The following is a 25,043-nucleotide window of genomic DNA, read 5'->3' on the forward strand; positions in this document are numbered from 1 at the left end:
TATAGTCCAGAGGGAGATGAATAAATGGATAACTAGAGCACAGGGTACGCTGAAGCATTTGGAGGGAATAAATCATCAGAATGCACAGGAGAGAATGATGTGGGGAACTTTGAATGTGTTCTAATAGAACTAAACAGTCTCAAAGAACCTATTTCTTCAATGGTTGCAGTGATCTGTGCTTAAATTTGTTTTTTTCCAAGAGCTATACATTTCTGATGGTAAGGATAATAATAACAGCCAAAAATTGTACAGTGTTTTACTCTGTGTCAGGCACCATGCTAGTATTTTATGTATAACAAGTTAAGTGATCCTTACAGTCGTCCTTTAAGGTAAGTATTTACATTAGTCTAGAAACTGAGGCATAGAGCATTCGAGTAACTTGACCAATGACAATTAGTATATAGTAGATCTAGGACTTTTTACCAAAGTTCGAAGTTCTACTGTGCAAAGTTAAGGTGTTAAAAATTAAGAGCATCAACTACTGGAGGAACCATCATATGTTTTTGTAGGTATAGTAGCTTAATATTAATGAGTCATAGCTGAGCATCCAGGAGAAGAATAAACATTGTTGATACATGTGCTTTTCATTTTCTACAAATAAAGCTGTATATTATTATAATTATTATTGGAATTACCCTGTACCAGCTACAAATTATAAGTAGAATATTTTATTTGAAATTAGAGGAAGATACCTTTTGATCAAATACTCTATCCCATTAATTTACAGGAAAGGGCTTTCTTGAGTTTTGAATATATCTAAAGAGATTGCACAGCCTCCCACAATCATGGAATCCCACAGCTCTTTGAGGTGGGGATTTCCTATTCAGCCCAGTGTCTCCTGGACAAGGAAGAGGTTACTTTCTCTAACGCTCATCCGTTGAGATGTGGGTCTCTTTTTACAACCCTGGAGGCCTTTAATTTATAAACTGGATTTGTAAATTGAAGGAGCCCAGGCTGGTTGGGTCTGTGGCACATGTGGCTTACCTCCATGCCTGAACCACAGGAGGCCTGCTATTTGCTGCACTGAGGGAGTTAATAAGAGCTCTTGTGACCTGGTTTGCCCACAGTTTATAGGCTCAAATCTAGATGATCTGAAGGAAAAAAGAATGGGATGAAAAAGTCTAAGTTATGGTCATAAACTAGAGGGAAAGGTAGAATTTTGAAGCCAGCATCAGTATAGCACAGACAAGAATTAGAAGTTAGGAAGAGCCTTGGAGGAGAGATTTTTAATTAGAGCAACACTCAGGACATTTGAGATTGTTATGGTGATTTTAAATAGGCAGCCCTTTGGCTTTAAATAGAATCAAGGACTTGACTCTTTGTCTGTGGTTTATTAAATGTAAACACATAGCAAATTTAAGGGGAAAAGGTAGTCTTTTTATGTAGAAGTTCTGATTTATGGCTTCCTGGACTTTGAAAGACTCCTTGCCCCTTTATTAAATACATTGAGTTGTTCTAAAACTTAATAAAATATATTTTTCTTGCACAAGCAGGTATTTTTAATATAGCAATTAGGAATGTCACTAGGAAGATTATAGAAAGCAGTATGTAACAAAGTTTGAATGGTCTTACTAAAGAAAATGGGATTTTAGACATCATTTGAATACATTAACTAAAAATAAAAGTAAACTTTTCATGTACTACTGAAATCAACCATGGGATTGAAGAAACTTACGAAGATATTTTGTGTAAATGTATTTTCTATTTTGCTTTTCAAAAACTGAATTTTATTTACAGATGGAATACATACCCTTGTTTAAAAAGTTCCCTTTGACCACCACCCTCCAATCCTCCCAGAGGTCATCATTTTGCCATTTATTCTTCCAAACTGTTTTTTTTAATATTTATATGCATATATTTATATGCATTGAACAGCTGTTTATGTTTTGCATAAATATTTAAAAAATAATCCACAGAATGTATTGTTTGCATGTTCATTTGAAATATGGCCTTCCATTGTATGTTTTGTTTTTAATTCTTCAATAATGTTACTAATAGCAGCTGACATTTATTGACTTGTTACTATGCGCTGGATAAGATATTTAGCATTTTTCATATAATTTAGTTTAATAATCTTCAAATCTAAGTTATGGTCATAAACTAGAGGGAAAGGTAGAATTTTGAAGCCAGCATCAGTATAGCACAGACAAGAATTAGAAGTTAGGAAGAGCCTTGGAGGAGAGATTTTTAATTAGAGCTTCAGAGGTAAGTCGAAATAGTTGGTTTTATATCAATAAATTTTCACCTTCATTATACCTCACATTTACATTAAATTACTAATGCCAGTAGTTTATCATTCTTTTCTTTTTTTAATGTTCACTTATTTTTGAGAGAATGAATGGAGGAGATACAGAGAGAGAGGGGAATAGAGGATTCGAAGCGGGCTCTGCACTGACGGCAGAGAGCCCAATGTGGGGCTCGAACTCACAACTGTGAGACGGTGACCTGAGCCAAAGTTGGACGCTCAACCAACTGGTGCCCCAGTAGTTTATCATTCTTTAATAAGACTTCAAAAATACACATTTAGAATGATTTTTAAAAGTTGCTAAGAGTATAACTTGTAGTTCTGTGAGTTGTGTTATTCTTATTCAGTCAGCCAAGTCCTTGGAACAGCTGTCTCTGCCACAAGGCTGGGAATGTGAGGGTGACTCCTCACCTTTTAGGAATGAAGAGGTAGTGTGTGTCATATTTGACTCATTCTAAATGAAGAACAGACAACCCCAGACGTTTCCTCAGTAGTTAAGGATTTTAAAACCTATGCCTGTGACAGTGTCCTTATTTTCGGGAACAGTTACAGGATACAACACCCAGGTGGAAGGAGGTTTGTTTTTGAAAGTTGCTTTTCACTTTTGCCCTTCATCATTCTGGTATGAGGAAATCGAGGCTGCGGCAGTGGGAGCTCTGAGAATTTTTATGGGAACTGGTAAAGGGAGTGATATTGAGTGGCTTGAGAGGGGAAAAGGGTGGTGCTTATTATGTATACCCTGATTTTGGAATTTGGAGGAAGATCTTTTCAAAATTTCATGACAAAATAAAGAGTTTTTAATGAGTGGGATAGCTTTTTGGAAGAGTTTAAATCTCCGCTCTGCTGCTTAACTAGCTGGATGACCTCAAAAAAGCCACTTTATGCTGTTTCAATCATGTTAATAGTATCCACTTTATAAAGTTGTGGGGTTGAAATTACATAAAACATTTTATACATTGGAAGTGCTGTACAAATGTGCAAATATTAGGTGATATTCTTACTGTTTTTATGATCATAACTCTTGTCAAGGCTTGTCTATGTTTTGCCTCTTGTGTTATTGCCTCTGTATTGAAGACTTAAAACCTGCTTGTTGCTTCTATCCTTTATTACTTGAAAGAGAGTACTCTATTAGGGCTCTGTGATTTTTCACGCAGAAAAAGAGACCTTCTTGCTGAGTTATTTAACAAATGTTGAAGGCCTAGTATGTATCAGTCAGCATTTCTTCAGGCCCAGCATAAGAACTGAAAAGATCATGGACAGTATCTCTCAGGAAAGGAGACACACCGAAGGTCCCAATAATTATCATGTCATTGTCATTATACATTAGTGTTCACAGACATTTTTGATCTCTTTGTCTTCAAGATAAAAGTAAACACATGTAAGTTAACATCTGTCTACCTAAAAAGTATTTGTACTAAATTCTGTCGTAGCAGGGACATTGTTTGAAAAAAAAAAACATCGAATTATCTTGCTGTGGTGTCTTTTTGGTTATAATACTTAAATTATTTTGAGATTCCCAAATAACATTCAATGAGGATATGAGGTTTTTATGTTTATCAGAACTAGACATGAGTAAACAATGGTTAAGCGCTACAAGTAAGCTCTCCTTTCCAGACGGGGAGATAGTTGCACTGAGGTTCCATTTAGTGCACTTCAGGGTCCTCAGTTAATGGGGAGGTGATCTTTACTTAAAAGCCCGCTCAGAAGTCTGGTTTCTTATTCAGAATTTGTTTATTATTTTTTGCTCCCTGTCATTCCCCAAATGTTTCAACCAACATAAATGTTATAGCAACTCCAAATCCATGGAAAGGACAAGCAGCTTTAGCTTGTTGCACAGGTGTGGGACTGCCTCTCTGTGAGCCAGAAGTTAGACATCAGATGTTTAAGGGAACTTGGAAGTCTGCAGTTTAAATCTCATTTGCCATCTGACTGATGTTGCCGTTTATTGTCCAAAACCACTACTGGTATAGGCTGTTTCTTGAAGAAGATGTATACTTTGGAGGAGGCACTTTGCTGGGGGGAAAAAATCCTCTGGTTTTATTGTTCCTCTTCTGGATAGTTCTAAAAAGCTATAACCCTTTTGACTTTTGTTGGTGGTTTGCTTTGTCATCTCCGTGTTTACTTCCATTTATTTCTTAACCTACTGTTTGTGGCAAACCATCTCTGTCCTGAAGTTATACCAATGAAAAAAGTTAAATCTTACTCCAAAGTGACCTATGAAATTCCATTCCATATTTTAATCTTAGCCCATTGGAAATATCACTTTTTTCTTTATTTAGTTTGCTGCCCCACCCCAGTACCTTACAGTCTGAGGACCATGGGTGGGTTTGTTTGTTTGTTTGTTTGTTTGTTTGTTTGTTTTTAATTAATCTCTTTTAAACTCACCTGTTTATAGAAACTGAGCATTTCCTCTTTTCTGAAAGGCAGTTGTGGTAAGAGCTGCTTATTTTCTTGAGATCCCAACCCAGAGGTCTCTAGAGGAGTTTAGGATCTGCATAGTCACATTTGCTTTTTCAAATTGGAAGCAAGAAATACTTTAATTTGCCTTGACTCTAAACTGTTTTTTTAAATAGAGTTCACAATTAATTGAATTCTCTGAGCTTCTGGTTTATAATACTGAAGAACTTTTACATAGAGTAGATAAAGGATGGAGTAGGAATTTCTGATTCAGTTGCGCATTATTTATTGTGGAAAGAATGTTTTCCCTACAGACCAACTAGGAACAAGATGTTTAAACATAAGCCAGGGTGGAGACTTATTTGTTTGGTCAGCTTCAGAGGAGCCACGTTTCCCTACTTACGATGCGTCTGCCAACTATTCTGTCCCCCCACTCCTGCCTGATTCTTCATGTTTCTTTGGAATTTTTAGTTAGGACTCTGTTGGATAAGGCAGTGATACAGTGCACACGTGGCATTTAGAAAGGCTAACGGCAGTTTTCTGGAACAGCATACTTTTATCATGTCATGAATTTTTGCTGGTGTGTGTGTGTGCACGCACGCGTGTTTATATAAAATGGCTTCTTTCCTTTTTCCCAGTCCCCCTCTGCTGTTGGTTTGTGTATTCACATAGCTGGCGGCTCCAGGACTCCATTTATCACAGGCAGTGGGAGGGGGTACAGAGATATGAAAGGGTTACTGTTCACATTTCCTGTGTAATTCCCTCTGATCTTACTGAGCTGTAGTTTCTTTCTTGATGTTAAACATTCCCAGGCTCCTATAACCTTCTAGCCTGCTTGCTCTGGCCAAGTTTGTCCCAGGTGATCATGTAGGCGAACCTCCTGTTTTTAAAGCTTAGAAATCTCTCCTTCCTTCGTGAGATGGGCTAAATGCTCATTCCTTTGCAATCCCAGAAGAAATCCCTGTGATTTAACGCAAGAACAGAGCATACCATATTAGTTTGAAAAATCAAATTCAGCAGCCAAGTTTGTTGTCAGATTAACTGTGTAGATTTTAAAATCTGATTCCTGATGTAGTGTATTTCTAGTTAAATGAAAGCCCATGATCTATTAAAGGTTGCATTTTTCCTTCTAAAAACACACTTGAAAAATGGGTTCTGGTTCTAAAAGAGTAAATTTGACTGTTACCATGTTACTTTTAGCTTGCCCGATTGCTAGATCATTTTAAATTGTCTCCGATATAAAGATGCTTAGCTGAAACTGTACCATTTCTGTCTCAATTCAATTCAGAAGGTTGTAGGGAGGGGTGCTGGTACTTGTTATTTTCTACTTTTTCTCTGGTTTTAAAAGTATATAGCAGCTCATTTTTATTCCACAATTTTTAAAATATACATTTTTGTGGTTGGCAAAAGTTTTTCTATTTTTGCCTTTTCCCTTTAGAAGAAAGTGCCATGCTCCTGTGAAGCATAAGAATATGTCAGCAGCTGCTAAGAAATTGATAGGGGCAGGGTGTACCTGGGCCAGCACTGCCCTCATTGTAGGTAAGGAACATTTCTTTAGACACAGCTTTGGGTAAGTTTGCTTGTATTGCTTATAGCATATCTCTCTTCTTCATTCAACAGCCTGGGAATCTTGGGGCTTGGAGACAGACAGAAATGAAACAGTGTCTCTTTGAAGGAGTTTCTGGGATAATTAAAGCTTGCTGTTGTTTAGGTCAAAGTAAACTATTTGCGTTGCTTAAAACAGTGAGATAAAGTATTTTTTAAGCACCTTAACTATGTGTGATATGGTTTGACATGGAGATAGGTAGATGAAATTTTAGATTGATTCTGTTTGGATCTGCCTTAAAGAGCCAACACAAATGTTTGATATGTTTCACTCACCTTTCGTTCCCCAGTGTCTGAAACAGCTCACCATGCAGTAGGCTTGCAGTAATGGTTTGTTGAATGAGAGAAATAGATTGCCAAATTACTTTTGTATATTCTTAAATGTTTTGTATGTGCATGATCACATACATGTCTAATAATGTTTCATTTACCCTTTCTATTAGTCTCTAATGATAGAGCCTGTTCGGAGTCCTTTGTTATTAAGCAGTTAATTCCCTCAAAGCATTTTGTGCCCAAGGCCATAAAAAGTGTACATCTTCTCGTCTAGCCATGACATTCCTATGTCATAGAAAAAAATGAGATTTAGTCATAAGTTACTTAAATTATAGGTAGTTTATGAACATTTCCTAAAACCAGTAAGCCCATTCACTATTCTCATAATGGAAAACCGCTTATATTTTCTCCTAAAGAATATCTATTCCTAAGACCATCACAAAGCACTGAACAGTAATATTAATCATCAAGAGATACTGATAGAATGTTAATAGAAACAGCATCGTGGCTGTATTGTGGGTTCTCTAAAGATGTGCACAGCCTTGGTCCTCCTACCTAAAGTCTTTCAGACTTTTCAATGAATAGAACACATACAGTAGTCAAGTTAAACAGCAATTTAAGGTACATTAAATGTAGTTATGTGCTAAGTGAGAGTCTTGAACAAGAAGCATGCAGCTTAGTGGAAGGAGAAATCATTTTGACTTGAATTAGAGAGTGGTGAGAAGTTTCACTGAAGAAGCTTGTGTTGGATATTAGATAAATGATTGGATTTTAGATATAAAAGAAGTGAGGCTAGGGACGCCTGGGTGGCTCAGTCGGTTAAGTGACCGACTTTGGCACAGGTCATGATCTCATGGTTGGTGGGTTCGAGCCCTGTGTCAGGCTTAGTGCTCACAGCTCAGAGCCTGGAGCCTGCTTCAGATTCTGTGTCTCCCTTTCTCTCTGCCCCTTCCCCGCTCATGCTATCTCTCTCTCTGTCTCTCTCAAAAATAAATAAACATTAAAAAAAAAAAAAAAAAGAAGTGAGGCTACTTTACATTTATAAATATCCACGATAGCTACCACACTTCTTGTCCCAACCGCAGTGAAGAAACAACAACCAAAGAGCTTAAGTATTATGATGGAGACTTTTCTCCATTGACACTTTATTAACTCATTTTTTTAGTGAAGTGAAATTTCAGAATAGCTTCCACTGAGGACATACAACTCTGTTAGTTACCATAAGGATCCCTGTTGGTAGGAAGTCCTCCCAAATTATAATTTCAGTGGTTAGACAGCATACATATTGGAAAGTTATCATTCATGATTATACTTTGGTAATAAAGGCTCCTTCCAGTCTCAATGGCAAGTTTAACAGAGTTCATTGCTGAATTATATCATGATTTGAAGTCTAACATATAAGGAGATAGATCCAAATTCACTGTTTTTTGTTGCACAGACATAGGTGGCTATAGTAACTCATAAAAATCTAACTTCACCACAATTTTTCATTAACCTCTTGAAGATTCTTCTATGATAATGCAGTTACTGTAGTAATATCACAAATGAATCCAATTTTTTGGTTTTGTAAAAGCAAATTAAAGTATGCATAGAATTTACATTGAGACCCTTTGATTAGATTTACTTGTTACTACTTACTATTAGAAGCAAACACTTTAGTGCATTTAATTTTACAGCCAAACTTCTATCTCTAGTTTTATTCTTTTATTGCATAAACAGTCAAAGGAAAAACAACACAACAAAGAAATGAAGCCAGTTTCTCTAACATAGTAAAGATAGAATCTTAAGACAGTCTGCTGACTTTACTTTTTAGTCTTTTGGCCATTAGCATATTTATGTGGTTCTGTGCATATTTCTGCATATCTCGTTTGTTGCTGCCAGTGTGATAAAGAAGGGAATGATGAAGGGAAACTATAACCAGTGCTTATTTCCTACACTATCTTTTTGCCTCAATCTAGTGTCTTTCAAGATATCACTAGGTGATCCGTGATTAAAGAGTTTGGTGGTTAGCTAATGTTGTGAAAGGTGGGAGCATCTCAGTGCATATTGATATTTTATTTAACCCACTGTTTCCCAGATGTATTTGACTTTGGAAATGCCCACTGCTTGCCTGACCGCTTGCTTGTCTTTCTTTCCTCCCTCCTCCTTTCCTTTCAGCTTCCTTCATTTCTTTTCTTTTCTTTTTTAAGGATACTTATTAAAAATCTCCTATAGGACAAGTTTTAGGATCATTACTATAAAGTTTATACACACACTGTTTAGGTCTGTTGCTTATGTCCATTTTTTCTCTTCATCTCCACCTTTTCTAAAGCATAGGATGGGAGATGGAAGGAAGAAGTATAATTTTCAAGTCTTGCTAGCTGTACTGATGTCATGTGTAGTGGGGAAGAGGCTGACACTCTTTTTGAAAACAAGATTTGAGATTTGTGTGAGGATTTCAAGAGTTCTTACTGTCTGCATCTTAGGTAGCTCTGAGCAAACAGAATTTGCCCAAGCACAATAGAAGTCTCTGGGGAGAGGAGTAGGGTGGATTCAAGGTAAAATGGGGCTTTCACTTTTTACTGTAAGTATTTATGTTTTGTTTGAATTTTGCCATTAATGTAAATTTCTTTTGTAATCTTAAAAACAAAGACTGAATTAAAAGATCTTACTAGTTGAGAAGAACTCTATAAAAGGATTGCTTATTGCAAGCTTTTGTAAGGACTAGCCTCTTTGGTGTTTTCAAGCTCACTTTGTTTAAAAACATACCAGAAATTGTAAGCCATTTTTTTTCAGAAACAAGATTATATGAAGTAAGGTAAATTTGATAGATAAAATTAATATACCTTGTCCTTGCCACCACTGTATCTTGTACATATTTCAATTGTTGCTGTAACTCACTGTGCCATTATTCTCTACTTACGTGTTAAGTGAGGGACTGTGCTTAATTGTTTCAGCGCCTAACTATGCACCATGCCTAGTATTTAGTAAGCATTTGATAAATGTTTGTTGATACGGGTGTGTGTTGGGGAAGACTTAATTTCACAGTTATTTCTGGGAGAATGCATTAGTGATTGTCACTTTCAAGTCTTAAGAGGACTATATTCCTTTGAAAACATTTTTAAAGTTTACTCTAGTTTTGTATTTATATCTGTCCTCTGTCAGAAAGAATTTAAGATAGTATTTATTCATTAGGACACATAATATAAAATAAAGTTTTAAATAAATAAATAAAATAACAAAGTTGGAGGGCTTTGTTACTGCCCATGTGGAAAATTCAATATCAAGTGACAATGACCAAGACAGTATGTCGTTGGCATAATGATAAACATGCAGGTTAATAAAGTGGAATTGAGAGATACTTATATTTTTGGTCCATCAATTGTTTTTTACAAAGGTGCTATTCTGCATTCATTTGCAATTGTTTATAATAGCTTTATTCATAATAGAAATGAGAAACAATCCAAATGTCCATCAACTAGTAAATGGATAAACAAAACACGGTACGTCCATACATTAGGATACTCTTCGGCAATTAAAAAAAATTGAAATGGTGATGTGTGCTATAATATGGATGAACCTCAAAAATACTATGCTAAGTGAAAGATGCCAAATTCCACTCATATGAAATGTCTGTAATAGAGCCGATCAGAGGAGTTTGGGGGGTTGCGGCAGGGACTGACTTCACATAGACTTAAGGGGATATTGAGAAGTGAAGGAAGAAACGATTTGAAATTAGATTGTAGTGATGATCGCACACATCTGTAATTTGACTAAAACATCATTGAACTGTACACTTTCAACAGGTGAATTTCGTGATATGGCAATTGTACCTCAGTATTGTAAAAATAAGAAAGGTGATAAAATGGGACCAACGTATCTCATAAGATCCCCTATATTTCCTTGAGGTGGATCACAAATTTTGCTCTAAATTTTCTAAAGAGACCATTCTAAGATGAGATGTGTTTACTAGTGTTCACAAGATCAACATTTGTCAGCATTTTAGGAGAAACTACTAATTGTAATTCAAAGAAAACTATATGCTTTCATTCATAGAGTAGCATATTCAACTCTGACCTCAACAACATCCTTGTAGTGAATAACTGAATACTCTCTTTTCTATAATTGTTTCTTAAACCTCCCTTCAGTGTAGTCTAGTGGCTTAACATCAAAGGCGCTTTACTAAGTACAATAATACTGGGTGAATAGGGTGGAGAGCGATAAAAGGACAAAGCCAAGAATGCTGCTCTTTGGTGGTATGTCTTAATCCAGACATGCAGTTTTAGAATAATGAATGGGTGAACTAGATAGATATGTAGCAGCCCTGCAGAAGCTTTTTGTAAAAAAACGGAGTAACAGTTAAGTTTAGCATTTTACTCTCAGGCAAGTACCTGGAGTGTAATTATTCTCAGGTATAGGTTAGATATGGGGCCATTTACTTTAATAGCTAGATTGGGAGTATGATTGGCATCCTCTTAGGAATGTTGGGGAGCCTGAGGAGGAAAAGTATCAGATTAGACTGTCCAGCATGTATGAATAGAGGTAGTCTGAAGAAATATGTGCTGATGGGTTATGATTCTCCCTTAGAAGTAATTTTGGCTGTTCTCCAGTGCTTAGACCAAGGGATCATTCAGGCTCTGAAGACAGTATAACATGGCCATAGGTATTAAACTTGGAATAGTGTGGTTTTCATTATAAATTTTCAAAAGTGATACATGTGTGTTATAAAAACATTCTAGCAATTCAATTCAAATATCAAGTATAGAATATGTAGAATAAAAAATTGAAGTCTTTCTTTTCTCTATACCCTTCTTTTTTAAAAAAAAATTTTTTTAAGGTTTATTCATCTTTCAGAAAGAGAGAGACAGAGCATGAGGGGTTAAGGGGCAGAGAGAGAGGAAGACACAGAATCCAAAGCAAGCTCCAGGCTCTGAGCTGTCAGCACAGAACCTGATGTGGGGCTCGAACCCACGAACCATGAGATCATGACCTGAGCCGAAGTCGGACGCTTAACCGACTGAGCCACCCAGGTGCCCCTTCTCTATACCCTTCTTAAATAATATTCTTATTAATGTATATTTAAATTATTTCCAGTTTTAGCTTTTATAGTGCTGTGGTAAACATGCTGGCACAGGGCACTCCTCCATTTAAATAAATATTTGAATGCACACACACACACACACACACATACATACACACAATTGCGTGTACACACATGTATGTATATGTGTATATGTTCATATATATGTATATATTATCACTTTAGTAACAGCTATCACCTGTTCTATACCTCATATTTTATTTTAATACACCAGTATTTTTTACTTTATACTTTAAAATAATTTCTTTATACTACTACAAGTGTTCAATTTTATATTTGTAATTCTGGTCTTGTTCCAGTCATGTGAAAGTATCTGAACAATCATTTGTTAAATTAACTAAAGGACAGCTTGAGCCTGAGTCTTTTGGCTTTATTATGTAAGTACAATAGTTTATTTAGTAAGAAGAAAATGTTAATTGCAGTAACTTAGTTGAAGTTTCTTATGTTTGGAAAACACTTTTTTTCATTATTTTTTATTTTAGTGTTTATTTAGAGAGAGAGAGAGAGAGTGTAGGCATGTGAGTGGGGGTAGGGCAGAGAGAGAGAGTCCTAAGCATGTTCTGTACTGTCAGTGCAGAGATACAGGGCTTGATCTCACAAACCCGTGGGATCATGACCTGAGTGGAAATCAAGCTTAACCGAGTTGGCCACCCAGGTGCCCTGAAAAGTGTTTGTTTTATAATATCCCTGAGAATGTTAGCCTTTTTATCTTTAAGAAATAATTTTACCTTATAATTAACTTTGCAAATTACTTCTGAATAATATCTTGATTTAGGCTTTTGCTTCCAGTAGGGTTGTAGAAGGTGGTGGCAGGACATTGTGACCTCTGTAACAACTTAAATAAATTGCAAAAATCATTGTTGCAATGATCTGTTATTACATAATAAATTGCCCCAACACTTAGTGGTTTAAAACAACAATTGTTTTATATAGCTATGATTCTGTGGATTGGCAATTAAGGCAGATCTCAGCTGGGTGATTTTTCTGTTCTTTGTTGCATTGAATGACATCACTGGATAGTATTTAGCTGGTGGATGAATTGCTTTGTAGGATCCAAGATATTTTTACAGATATATATGGTGCCTGGGCAGAGGTGGAATTCTGGACTTGCTTGACCTTTCTAGCATGGTAGTCTTAAAGTAGCCAGACTTCTAATATTTTGGCTGGGCGCTTGTACAGAGAATTTTCCAAGAGATAGGAAGTAGAAAGACCAGTATCTTAAGGCCTAAAACTGGACACTGGCACCACATCTCTTCTATATTCTGTTGATCAAAGCAATCCCAGTGTCCTCTCAGTTTCAGTGAGAGGGTTTATAGTCATCACCTCTCAATGGAAGAAGTATCAGAGAATTTGTGACCATTTTAAATTTATCACCATCTACCCTCTACCCACAAATTATTTACATTCCTTCTACTTTGAAAATATATTCAATCCTTTCCAAAAATGCAGAATTGTTACCCTACTGTGGCTGTAGCCTCAAGCTTAAGGTCCAGGATATTGTCATTTAAATCAGGTCCCAGATGTAGCTCCTTAGATGTAGTTCTTTGCAAGAGACAAGTTATTTACTCAACAAATAACGGAGACATAGAGTAACTGTGGTAAGCATTCCATTCAAAAATGGGGAAACAGGAGGCATGTAACCTTCACTGGTCCATAGTAATTTTGAAATTCTGATGTTGACAGTTTCTTTAGTAGAGCCATTCTTAATCCTTGAAAATGATTATCCATGACTTCTGGCCTTACCTATAAATTCTGTCATTTTTATTTTTCTATAAGAAATGGTTCATGTTTATAATTGGTGGTCTTTTCTGCCTTGCTTCCTGTTTGTAGAAGCCTGAGAGTCTAAAAGTGTATTTTCATTTTGTATTCTCTCTCCTGCTTTCAATCCAATTTCACATAATTCCTTTAAAATCATTATGAGGCATTGATGTGTCAAATTATAATCCACACCTTTGGAAGCCACACCCACATTTGTTTTTAAGATAAGCTTTTTTTCTACTTGAGACCGAGAGTCCATGTGTTATAAAACAATACCCATAAAATTCTTAGAAGCTTATCTATTTGAAAGAGCCCAAAAGGCATACTTCCAAGATTCCTAGAGGCCTTTTATCTAGAAAAGATAGTCTAAGAAGCACATTCTTAAGAGTTTTAGAACTGAATTAGATACAACTTTAAATTATTTTCCACTTCTACTACAGTATTTTTAGAGTCATACTGTAATTGTTATCCTGAAACCATGCTTTACTGGTAGCAAACCCTAGACTTCATATTTACTCTGAAGCTATTTCTTTTCAGTCTGGAGAGAATGGGGATGATTATTCTTTTGAAAGGGCAAGACCTGGCTCCTTTATCTTTCCTCTAAATTCTGCTTGAAAATGAAACAATTCTTTTGTTAGCTCATCTTTGTCTATGCATACGTTAGTACACACAGCTAAAAGAAACTAATACTTTGAATCTTCTGCCTAGAAATCTCCTTACCCAAATCTACCACTTTATTGGGTATATTTTCTCTTTTCTATGTTATGCAAGTAAGTGTTGCATACCACTGTGTAAGAGGGGTTGTAATTTCCTTCTGTTAACGTGTTCACTAATGTACTTCAAGCTTTTACTAACAGTCTTCTTGAGGCTCTTCCAGCTTTTGCTTCCCACCTGGTCCCAAAACCAATGCCACATGTTTTAAGATTTTTACTATGGGACCCCACTTCCCTGTACCAGAATCTGTTATGGTTCTCTGTTTCCATACCAAATTATCTAAAAATTTATAATCTTAAAACAATAACCATTTTGTTGTACCTCATGTTTGTGGGTAATGAACAGGGAAGGCTCAGCTGGTGGTTATTCTTCACTGTGTAGCATCAGCTGAGGTTAGTTGGTGGGCATTCAGCTGTAATGTGGGCTGGTTTGGAGGGTCCAAGACAGCTTTATGGTATTTTGACAAGGATCACTCAAAAGTTAGTTTTAGCTAGATCTTTGAACCAGAGTGCCTGCACTTGGATTCTCCAGTATGACAGTCTTACCCTAGTTAGACTATGATGACAATAGCACAAAAGACGGGAAGGAAGAAACAGATATATCCTGCTGTAAAATTCTTATACATGAAGTGGTATGGCATTATTATAAGTTAAATTGTGATATGTTAGGGGCACCTGGGTGGCTCAGTCGGTTGAGTGTCCAACTTCAGCTCAGGTTATGATTTCACAGTTCATGAGTTCAAGCTCTACATCGAGCTCTGTGATAATAGCTCAGAGCCTGCTTAGGATTCTGTGTCTCCTCCTCTCTCTCTACACCTTCCCCACTTGTGCGCTCACTCTCTCTCTCTCTCGCTCTCTCAAAAATAAATAAACATTTTTTAAAAATTGTGATATGTTAAAGGTCTATATTTTAAACACCAGAGCAACCATTATAATTCTAAAAGAAACAGGTATATCCAGTAAGCCAAGAGTGGAGATAAAATGAAATAGTAATGATAAATGAAATGAAATAGTAATTCCAAACAAGGCAATAAAAAAATGGGAAAAGGAAACACAGAACAGTTTGGGACAAACAGAAAATAAGATGATTAATTCAAATTCAACCATATAACATAATTACATTAAGTGTAAATGATCTGAATACTATACAGGCAGAGATCATCAGGCTAGATAAAAAAGCAAGACCTGCTAACTGCATACTTTCTACAAGAAACCCTCTTCAAATATGAACTCACAGATTAAAAGAATTGAAAAAGATATACCATGACAACACTAATATTAAGAAAACTGGACTTCCTGTATTAATATCCAACAAAATAGGCTTCAAATCAAGGAATATTACTAGTGATACTGAGAGATATTTTCTGCTGATAGAACAAACGCATCAAAAGGATATCATAATTCTAAATGTCTTTGAGCCCAATAATGGAGCTTCAAAATATTTGAAGCAAAAACTAACAGAAAAGAAAGGGTAAGTAGACGTGACTACAGTTATAGATAGTTTTGAACACTTCTCAGCAATTGATATAGGCAGAATATCAAATAAAATATATAAATCTGCAACAACACTTAATGAATTGGACTTCATTGACATTTATAGAATACTGCACTCAATAAGAGAATGCACATTCTTTTCAAGTATGTGTGGAATTTTTATCAAGGTAAATCATTTGTCAGGTCATAAAACAAGATTTTAAAGAATTAAAATCATACAGAGTATGCTCTCTCACTATTACTGTATTGAATTAGAAATGAGTAAATGAGTAAGTGTGGAATATCTAGAATTCTTCCCCAAAATATTTGGAAATGAAACAACATACCTTTAAATAAACCATGGTTCGAAGAGAAATCACAAGGAAAATAAGAAAATATATTTGAACTGAATGAAGATGAAAGCACATCTTACAATATTCATGTAGCTTAAAGCGGTGCTTAGAGGAAAATCTATAGCTTTAAAATACTAATGTTAGAAATGAAAGGCCTAAAATTTTCTGAGTTTTCACTTTAAGAAAATGGAAAAATAAAATCCAAAGTAAGTAGAAAGTAGAAAATAAGTAGAAATTGATAAAAGAGAAGTTTACAGACAAATAATAGAGAAAATTAATGAAACCAAAAGCTGTTTTTGCTATTTTTTAACAGATCAGGATAGTTGGCTTTCTTTTGTGGCAGTTCAGTGATTTTAGAATATTCCTAGATATATGGGGTTAAATTCATCAGTGTCTTAAGGTCTAGGTCCAGAAACTGGTGTCATGTCATAGTCACCATATTTTATTGGTCAAAGAAGTTACAGAAGTGACCCATATTCAAGGTGAGGGAAGGGCATATATGCCTATTTTTCAGTGGGGGAGTTTTAAAATATTTGTGTTACTCTTAACCACAGCCATATTTATTGAAGATCTCAGAGAGTTGTGAAAGCAAAGACGACAAAATGAACTGAGATTTCAGAAATGGAAGAGCCCGTATGAGCTAAGAATACTGACAGTCATTTTTCCTAAGTGTATTTGCCCAAAATGGACACTGGCTAAAGATCAAGCTTGCTATGGAGGTAAGACTTTACTAGGGGAAAGAGAAACCATTGGTGTTTTGATGGTCATATAGTCTGGCATGATGAACTGGAAACCAGAGTCCTCAGACATACAGCTAGCTTCCCCCATGGGTTGTTAACTGAACCTTGGGGCAGGAAGGGAGGCTAGGAAGTTGAGGTGGAAATATACAGAGAAATTTTCTGTAATCTCATAGTGCTTAGGAGAGAGTCTACATGGGATGGTGGTGGGATGCAGTTGCTGTAAACCACACAATTGATTTCATGTTTGAGACATCTTATACCAGAGTAAACTGATCAAATTGAAGAGATCATCTCCTCACCCTACCTGTCTAATATAGGAAAAGATGGGCCCTCACTGGGAAAAAATAATACCTACCACAGTTTTATGTTTCTTACATTCACGGTATTAAGAATACACCAAAAAGTTATATGACATGTGAAAAGTAAAAATCTATCAAACAGCCCAAGGAAGAAGAGAAAATAGAAGCAGATCCACCAATGGCACTGATAATAGGAGTTATCAAACAACAATTTTATCGTCGTATGAATATATTAAAGGAAATAAAAGAAACAGCTAAATAGAGGAAAAGACAAAGAATGGCAACAGAATGGTGGGATCTAGAGCTAAAAAATGTAATCTGAAATTAAGATTTGAGTTTAATAGTAAAGTAAGCACAGTTAAAAAATAAACAACTGGAATTAGTAAACTGAAGGACAGTTCAATGGAAAATGTACAAGGTGAAGCATGGGTGGGGGGAAAGAATGGAAAGAACAAAATAGGTTAAGAGACATATGGATTGAATCATTTCACCTAATCTACATATCATTGGAGTACTGGGAGGAAAGAAGAAGCAAAAACAATATTTGAAAAGATAGTGACCAAAGATTTTCCAAGCTGATGAAAGATAGCCATCCACAGATTCAAGAAATACAAAAAAAACTTAGTGAACTCCAAGCAATATTATATAAAGAAAACCATATGTAAGTATAACATAATGAAACTCAGGAAGAGCAGATATAAAGAGAAAATCTTAAAATAACCCAAGGAAAGAAACCATAGTAACTTGAAAGGAACAATGATAAGATTGATGGCAGATTGTTCTACAGAAATTATTAAAATCAGAGAACAATGGAATAACATCTTTAAAGTTTAAGTGCAGAATGGAAAAATACTGCTAACCTGAAACTTTATGCCCAGCAAAGTGTTTTTTAAATGAAGACAAAGACAGTTTTAGACAAAAGGTGGGAGACTTTACCACAGGTAGAACCATAGTACAGTAATACTAAAGGAAGGTATTCAGTCTGAAGAAAAATGATCCCAATTGGAACCATAGAACTTTAGGGAAAAAAATGAAAAGCATAAATATGTGAGTAAATATAAAAGATTTTTGCCTATTTAAAGCCATAATAACAATGTCTTTCAGGCTTAAAACATATGTAGAAATAAATGAAAACAGTAGAACAAATTGCAGATAGGTATAAATGGAGTTAAGCCAATTATTGTCTTGTATAGGAAGTGGTAAAAGTCAAGTTTTGTAATTCAAGGAAGTATTTGTAATCTCTATGATAATTTCATGAGAAACTACAAAGATGTTTGAACAAAAAGCTAACAGAAACAATCCTAAAATTTATATGGAATCACAAAGGACCGTGAATAGCCAAAGTAATCTCGAAATAGAAAAAGCGAAGCTGAAGGTATCACAATTCCAGCCTTCAAGTTATATTATACAGCTGTAGTTATCAAAACCGTATGGTAATGGCACAAAAATAAACACATAGATAAATGGAACAGAATAGAGAACCAAGAAATAAACCCATTATCTGGTCAATTAATCTTTGATAAAGCAGGAAAGAATATCCAATGGGAAAAAGACAGTCTCTTCACCAAATTTTCAGAAAACTGGTCAGCTACATGTAAAAGGATTAAAGTGGATCATTTTCTTACACCATACAGAAAAATAAATTTGAAATAGGTTAAAGACCTAAATGTGAGAATTAAAACCATAAAAATTCTAGAAGGGGGCATAGGCAGTTATATCTCCTTTGACCGTAGAACATTTTTCTAGATATGCCTCCTAAAACAAGGGAAAGAAAAGCAAAAATAAACTATTAAGACCATAGCAAAATAAAAAGCTTCTGCACAGCAAAGGAAAGAATCGTTAAAATTAAAAGACAGCCTACAGAAGTGGAGAAGATACTTGCAAATGACATAACCAATAAAGGGTTAATATCCAAAGTCTGTAAAGAACTGATACAACTCAACACCCAGAAAACAAATAATCCAGTTAAAAAATGGGCAGAAGACATGAACAGACACTTCTCCAAAGAAGACATCCAGGTGGCCAAGAGACACATGAAAATATGCTCAATATCGCTCGTTATCAGAGAAATGCAAATCAAAAGTACAGCGAGGTATCATCTCAACCCTGTCAGAATGGCTAAAATCAACAATATAGGAAATGGCATGTGTTGGCAAAGTTATGGAGAAAAAGGAACCCTCCTGCACTGTTGGTGGGAATGCAAACTGGTGCAGATTCTGTGCAAAACTATATTGTACACCTGAATCTAATATAACACTGTATGTTAACTATATTGGAATTTTAAAAAATGCTAACAAGAGATAAAATGCAGTAATAAAAATTTATTAATTAAAAGAAGAAAAAAGATTAGATGGGATGAATATAGAACCAATAGGGTATTTTAAATATCAGTATCTGATTACATATACATAGGTTTAGTCCTCCAACTAAAAGCCAAAAAGTTTTGAACTACATTTAAAAAAAAAGACCCAACTATATCTAGTTTGCACAAGATATATTATATAGAAGAATATGGGAAGAAAAGGTACACTGTGCAAACACTAAAGGAAATCTGATATATTAATATCAGATAAAGTAGACTTTAAAGCAAGAAGTTTTATGGAAGATAAAGGGAGAATTTTATGATGATAAAAGGGTCAATTCAATAGGAAGACAGAATAGTTCTAAATTTGTATGTTCCTGACAATTTAACTCCAAAATATGTAAAGCTAAAATTCACAGGACAACAAGGAGAAATCATGATTTCACCATCCTATTTGGAGAATTTAATAACCTTCTTTGAACCACTAGATATAATAAGCAGATTTTTAAAAATCATAAAGGTTATAGGATGTTTAACAATACTGTTAACCAACTTGACCTATTGCTGTTATAGAATGTTATTCTCAACTCTTGCAGACTACAATACACTACAAGTATACAAGAAACTTTTACCAAAATAGAACATATGCTGAGCTAAAAAGCAAATCTCAACAAATGTAAAAGATTGAAATCATATATGTTCTACAGTGGAATTAAACTAGAAATAAAGATTTTTTTTTTTAATCCTCAGTTTGTTTGGAAAATAAACAGCATACATTTAAATAATCCAGTACCGGTCAAAGAAATACAACCACAATTAGTATCTAAGCTGTGAGAGAACGTTAAAGTGGTGCTTAGAATCTGTAGCTTTAAATGTTTATGCTTAAAAGGTTGAAAGCCAACCATCTATTTTTCATTTCAAAAACCTAGAAAAAGTTCAGTTTCATTCAATAAACTGGAAGGAAGGAAATTACAAAGAAAGAAGCATTCTATAGAGAAGACTGACAAAGATTAATGAAGTCAAAGTTGTTTCTTTGAAAATATTAATAAAATGTATAAGCCCCTACTAAGTAAAAAGGAGAAAGCTCAAATTAACAATATAGATATAAAAAGGAAACATTATTAGAGATCCAAGAAGTATCTAAAGGGTAAAATATTCTGAACATTATGTCAATACATGTGACAACTTACATGAAATGGACAAATTCCTTGAAAAATACAACTCACCAAAATGACACAAAAAAGTAAAAATTGTGAATAGTGCTATATCTTTTAAAGGCATTGACCGCATAATTAGAAATCTGCATCTCTAATAATGTTCTTTAACCTCATTAAGTCTCAGTATTAGATCTTTGTTGAATGTTTTTAGAAAATTTAAAACTTCACTTTGGCTGACAGGTTCTACACTAAACTCACTTTCCATATAATTAAGGTTGATTTCCATTCAAAGGTTTACATACCTTTTGTTGGAATTTTATACCATATATTCCTTCTTCCAACTTCTAAACCCTTTGAGAAGTAGACATGATGTAACTCAGTTTAGAATAAAAATGTCAACTTTATGTGGGTGGAAACTGGGTAAAAGAGTGTGTTTATATCTGCATGGAATCTTATCCCTATTCCAACTGGATTGACTTAACTTGCCCTGTTGAGTTTACCATGTAGATGACAGGAGAATGTATGTGGGTTTGGGCAGGCAAGTTCTAAGAGAAAGTGAGACTGGTGTCATATGTGGCCAGTCTTTTGCCCTGTCTCACCAAACAGATAAAGCAGAGAAAAAGAGAGTCAGAATGGTGTTTTGTTACCTGTCATCCTGAGTGAAGCCCTACTCTTACGCTCTTTTTTTCCCAAGGAGTCAAACCTACCTTGTTCTCGTGGAACCGTAGTTCTACTGCCGACCTGCTTCTAGTTCCTTATGTCATCTGGGTCCTGTGCTCTATTTTGAACAAGTTTTTGTAACTTTTGTCTTCCCCAGAACTCTTCTTTCCTATCCTCCCAAGAACTTTAAACCTGCCTTTTGTGGACACTGCCAGTTTTTGCACAGCCATCTCAAAAAAAGTATTGAATTCTTCCAATTCTAGATTTTTTTCCAAATTTTAATTCTAGTACAATTAACATACGGTGTTCTATTAGTTTCTGGTTTGCACTATAATAATGTTTCAACATTTTTATCCATTACTCAGTGCTCATCAAGATAAGTGTACTTTTAATTATAGTACATCTTGTGTATTCATCTATTGATGGATCTAATTCTAGAATTTAAAGGATAGTTGATATGTTCCTTTGCTCTCCACTGTCAATTCAGTGATTAGTGTGCCACCTTTGTGTATCAGTTCTTTCTCTTCTAACTCTTAACACTGCCACCTTTCTAATTCTTGGTATTGGTTCACTTCTGTCCCTCTTGGGGCACTTATTATATCTTTCTTGATATGGAGTTGTTTGTGTTTGTCTCCTCTTGTGGTTTGTGGGTTTTTTGATGACAGAAACTCTCTCTTATGCAATTTCATCTTTCCCTGTTCTCCATGATATTAGTACTGAATAGGGCTTGATTATTGGCTATATTAAAGAATTTGGTGTCAATCAGTCTTGAATATCTAATAATATATTTTTCAGAATTTTGAGGAGATTGACATAAAAATATATGAAGGAAATGTATTATATCTCCTATTTTAGAAGTCTTTGGGCATAGCTTGAGATTTTTATCTTAGGTTCTTAAATTATACATAGTATAAGTAATGTCAGTTTTATAGGACTTCATATAACTATTGTAGTCTTTAAGGTGTAATCATATAATTGGCTTCTATAAGCTACCTATCAATTCTTTCAATTTCATTACTTCCATCACGTTTGTTTTTTTTTCAGATAAAGATGAATGCCATGTCTCATCCAACACTGAAAATTTGAAGTTTAGAAGACATTTACTAAGTCAAATCACCTCGAGTAAGTCTGATCTTATCCATTTTAACACAGCTTAAGATTGATTTAACGTCTAAAGAATTAAGTCCAGTATCTGTGACACTTTGAACTCTCAAATTTCTCAGAATATCTTAGAGTTGCCTTGTATATTGAATTACTGGTCTTGGAAAATAGTGGAAAGATTATTTCTTTGTAAATTTCATATGCTTACTAAAATTGTAATGTTTAAACTCGTGGTATCATTTTAAAAGTGAGATTAACACCTCAAAATGTTCCTTTATTTTTCATTAAGTCTAGTCATTAGGTCTTGACTAAATGTCAAGCGTAATGTTTTTAAAAGTTTTTTTTCCCACTAAAACTATGTTTTTCAGTTTTTTTAAGGTTTTGTATGGCTTTTCTAAATGATTTATATATTCGTGATCATCGAAGGGAGATATTTAGTAATGAACTAGTGCTTGAACCTTAAATGTTTATTTATTCAAAAACTTAGCTTTAAAAGTCATCTTGACCAATGTCAGCTAATATAATTATCTCCTGATGGTCTTCTGTCTTCATTCACTCTTCCTCCATCCTGTATTCCACTGCCAGATAGATCTGCATATAGAACTCCAATACTTTTAAAACACTTTAATGGCTCCCCACTCACTGTTGGATGGAATCCATGTTCCATTGAGTGGCATTCGAAGCCCTCTACCCAGCTCCTAAAAATATCCTTCACCTTAGCCAACTGGACTCTTTTCTGTTCACTGAATTCTCACCATTCTTCATGCCTCTGTGGCTTGATGTGTACTGTGTTCATTACTTCATGTTTCTTTCTAGGATGTTCTCTCCTTCAATCTTACCGTGTCCTCTGCTTGTTGAAATCTTGTGCAAATCCTCCAGGCTCAGCCCAGGTGCATGCTCCTCCATGAACTTTCCCTGATTGCTCTAGCTAGAAGCACTAGCTTTCACACACTCTGTCTCCGTCTCTCTCTCAGCTGACTTCATCCAATATTTTGTTTTTATCACTGCCCTAGCACATTTTACCAGGCAGCTTTATTACTTGTGTTTATGTCCGTCTTATCTCCCATCATAGGTTGTGAGGGCTATAAATAAAACCAAACTTCTTGTCTAATTTTTGTTTCTCATGGCATTCAGCATAATCTTAATAGTTCTTGGTAAATATTTGCTTAATAAATTAGTAATGTGCCTGGATTTTTCTTTTATCATCTGTCTTTCACCCTTATAGTCACATATGGTCTGTATTCATGGCAACTATTTATTCGTGTTCTGCACTCTTGGCAGACCACCCCCCCCCCCCAACTCTGCCATCTTATCCTAGGAAAATACTGACCATAGTGTAAATAACAAGATACAGTCAGTTCCTAATCTAAGAAAAAAACTGTATTCCAAAAGTTCATATCTAATTCTGTTGTTTGGAATGCGGAAAACATTTTTTTTCCACAAAAACAATGTTATAAATAGTGGTTAGATTCTCAGCCAGGCCTCCCAAGACTATTTAACTCATATGTACCCGTGGTACTTTAACCACAGGCAGCTACCATGCATAATACTGTTTTGCAGAGAAGTTTTAGCTTGGAGTGTGGAATCACATCTCCCATGCCCTAGAAGCAGGATAGTACCTTTCTGGGTTGCTCAAGACACAGGAGAGCCTGAGCTGGAGCTCTGGCAGTGGCTCACCATATCGCTGGATGCTCTCATGCCAGGAAGTTTTTGGCTTTCAGTATTTGCATAAAAGACATTTACCTGTAGGTTACTGATACTCTCATGTCTCCTAAATTGAGGGCAAGGGAGCATTTGCTCTTCTGGCCTCCCCACAGTAGTTCATTGTAAACGACTCTTCAGCTGTTTGATCGTATGGGTGGGTCATTTTAAGTACCGTATTGACATTTTACTACTTCTCCCTTTCTGTTGTTCTATGAACTTAAGAGGAATGAATATATAAACATGGAAAGTACTTCTGTCTATAGAGAAAACATATTTATAGGCATCAACCAACCCTGTGTTTGACATCCTATCAGATTTTGTGGACAAGTAATTATCATTTCTGTATGGGTGTAGTGATGCTTCCCATGAAAAACCCATCAGTGTATGCATCAACAATGCCGAAGGTTGATAATTTATGTTGTCAGGCTATAAGAATACACTTCATAAATTCTGGAGACTTTAATATGTTTAGTCATTGTAAGCTTTGAGCACATGAGTGAATGTCTGCTTTATGTTTAATGCTGTCGTAGGTGCAAAGGACTAGGGAATGAGAACCAAAGTTACTAGGAAAAGTTGACTTTCCCTCCAGGAGCCAGAAATACAGGGAGTGAAGTATGGAAAAAACACTCACAGTGCAAACAATATGTTATTAATTGCCATAAAGTACTTCATGAAGGTAACACATGCCCTTGGGGTTATCAGAATGGCAATATCATTATGATTCACAGTGGTTATAAAGATGGTGGTGGGATTTCAGTTAGTCTTAGAGGAATGGTAAAGATTTAAATTTAAATAAAGAGCTAAGAGAGGAAATGATATTCCGAGTTGGATTAACAGCATGATGGAGAAATAGAGGTACAAACAAACAAATCAGCATTACTGGCTGGAACAGAAGCTTTAGTTCATGTTGGGTGAAATAATAGGTGGGAAAATTATACCAGTGCTTCAACCCTGGCAGTGAATAAAAGTCATCCACGGATATTTTTAAAAACACAAGTCCCTAGATCTTTCCCCAGAACTAATAAATAAAATTTCTGGGGCACAAGATGTACGCCTGTTTATCTTTTAAAGCTCCCCGAGTGGTTGAGAACCACTGAATGAGAAGGATGGGCCAAATTTAGGAGAGCCATGAATGCCTTGCCTTGGAGTTGGGCCTTTGTGTCTCAAGCAGTGGGAAGCCCTC

The 25,043-nt window shown here is 35.4% G+C and overlaps 1 protein-coding gene across 7 annotated transcripts in view; it reads left to right on the top strand.

Annotated features, from left to right (window-relative positions):
* Nucleotides 1–25,043, top strand: part of ZNF438 (zinc finger protein 438) — a 187,257-nt gene that overhangs the window by 62,176 nt on the left and 100,038 nt on the right. For 2 of the 7 annotated variants that reach the window (XM_019465212.2, XM_019465214.2), the window contains 3 exons: nucleotides 6,081–6,181; nucleotides 16,452–16,616; nucleotides 22,100–22,177. The gene's annotated coding sequence lies outside the window, so the exon portion shown is untranslated. The remainder of the gene's footprint in view (nucleotides 1–6,080; nucleotides 6,182–16,451; nucleotides 16,617–22,099; nucleotides 22,178–25,043) is intronic. The other 5 variants (XM_019465213.2, XM_019465217.2, XM_019465218.2 and 2 more) reach the window with 3 other exon arrangements.

The sequence above is a fragment of the Panthera pardus genome, unplaced genomic scaffold, assembly GCF_024362965.1.
Source record: "Panthera pardus isolate Hobbes unplaced genomic scaffold, ASM2436296v1 HiC_scaffold_6, whole genome shotgun sequence".
NCBI classification, from domain to species: domain Eukaryota; kingdom Metazoa; phylum Chordata; class Mammalia; order Carnivora; family Felidae; genus Panthera; species Panthera pardus.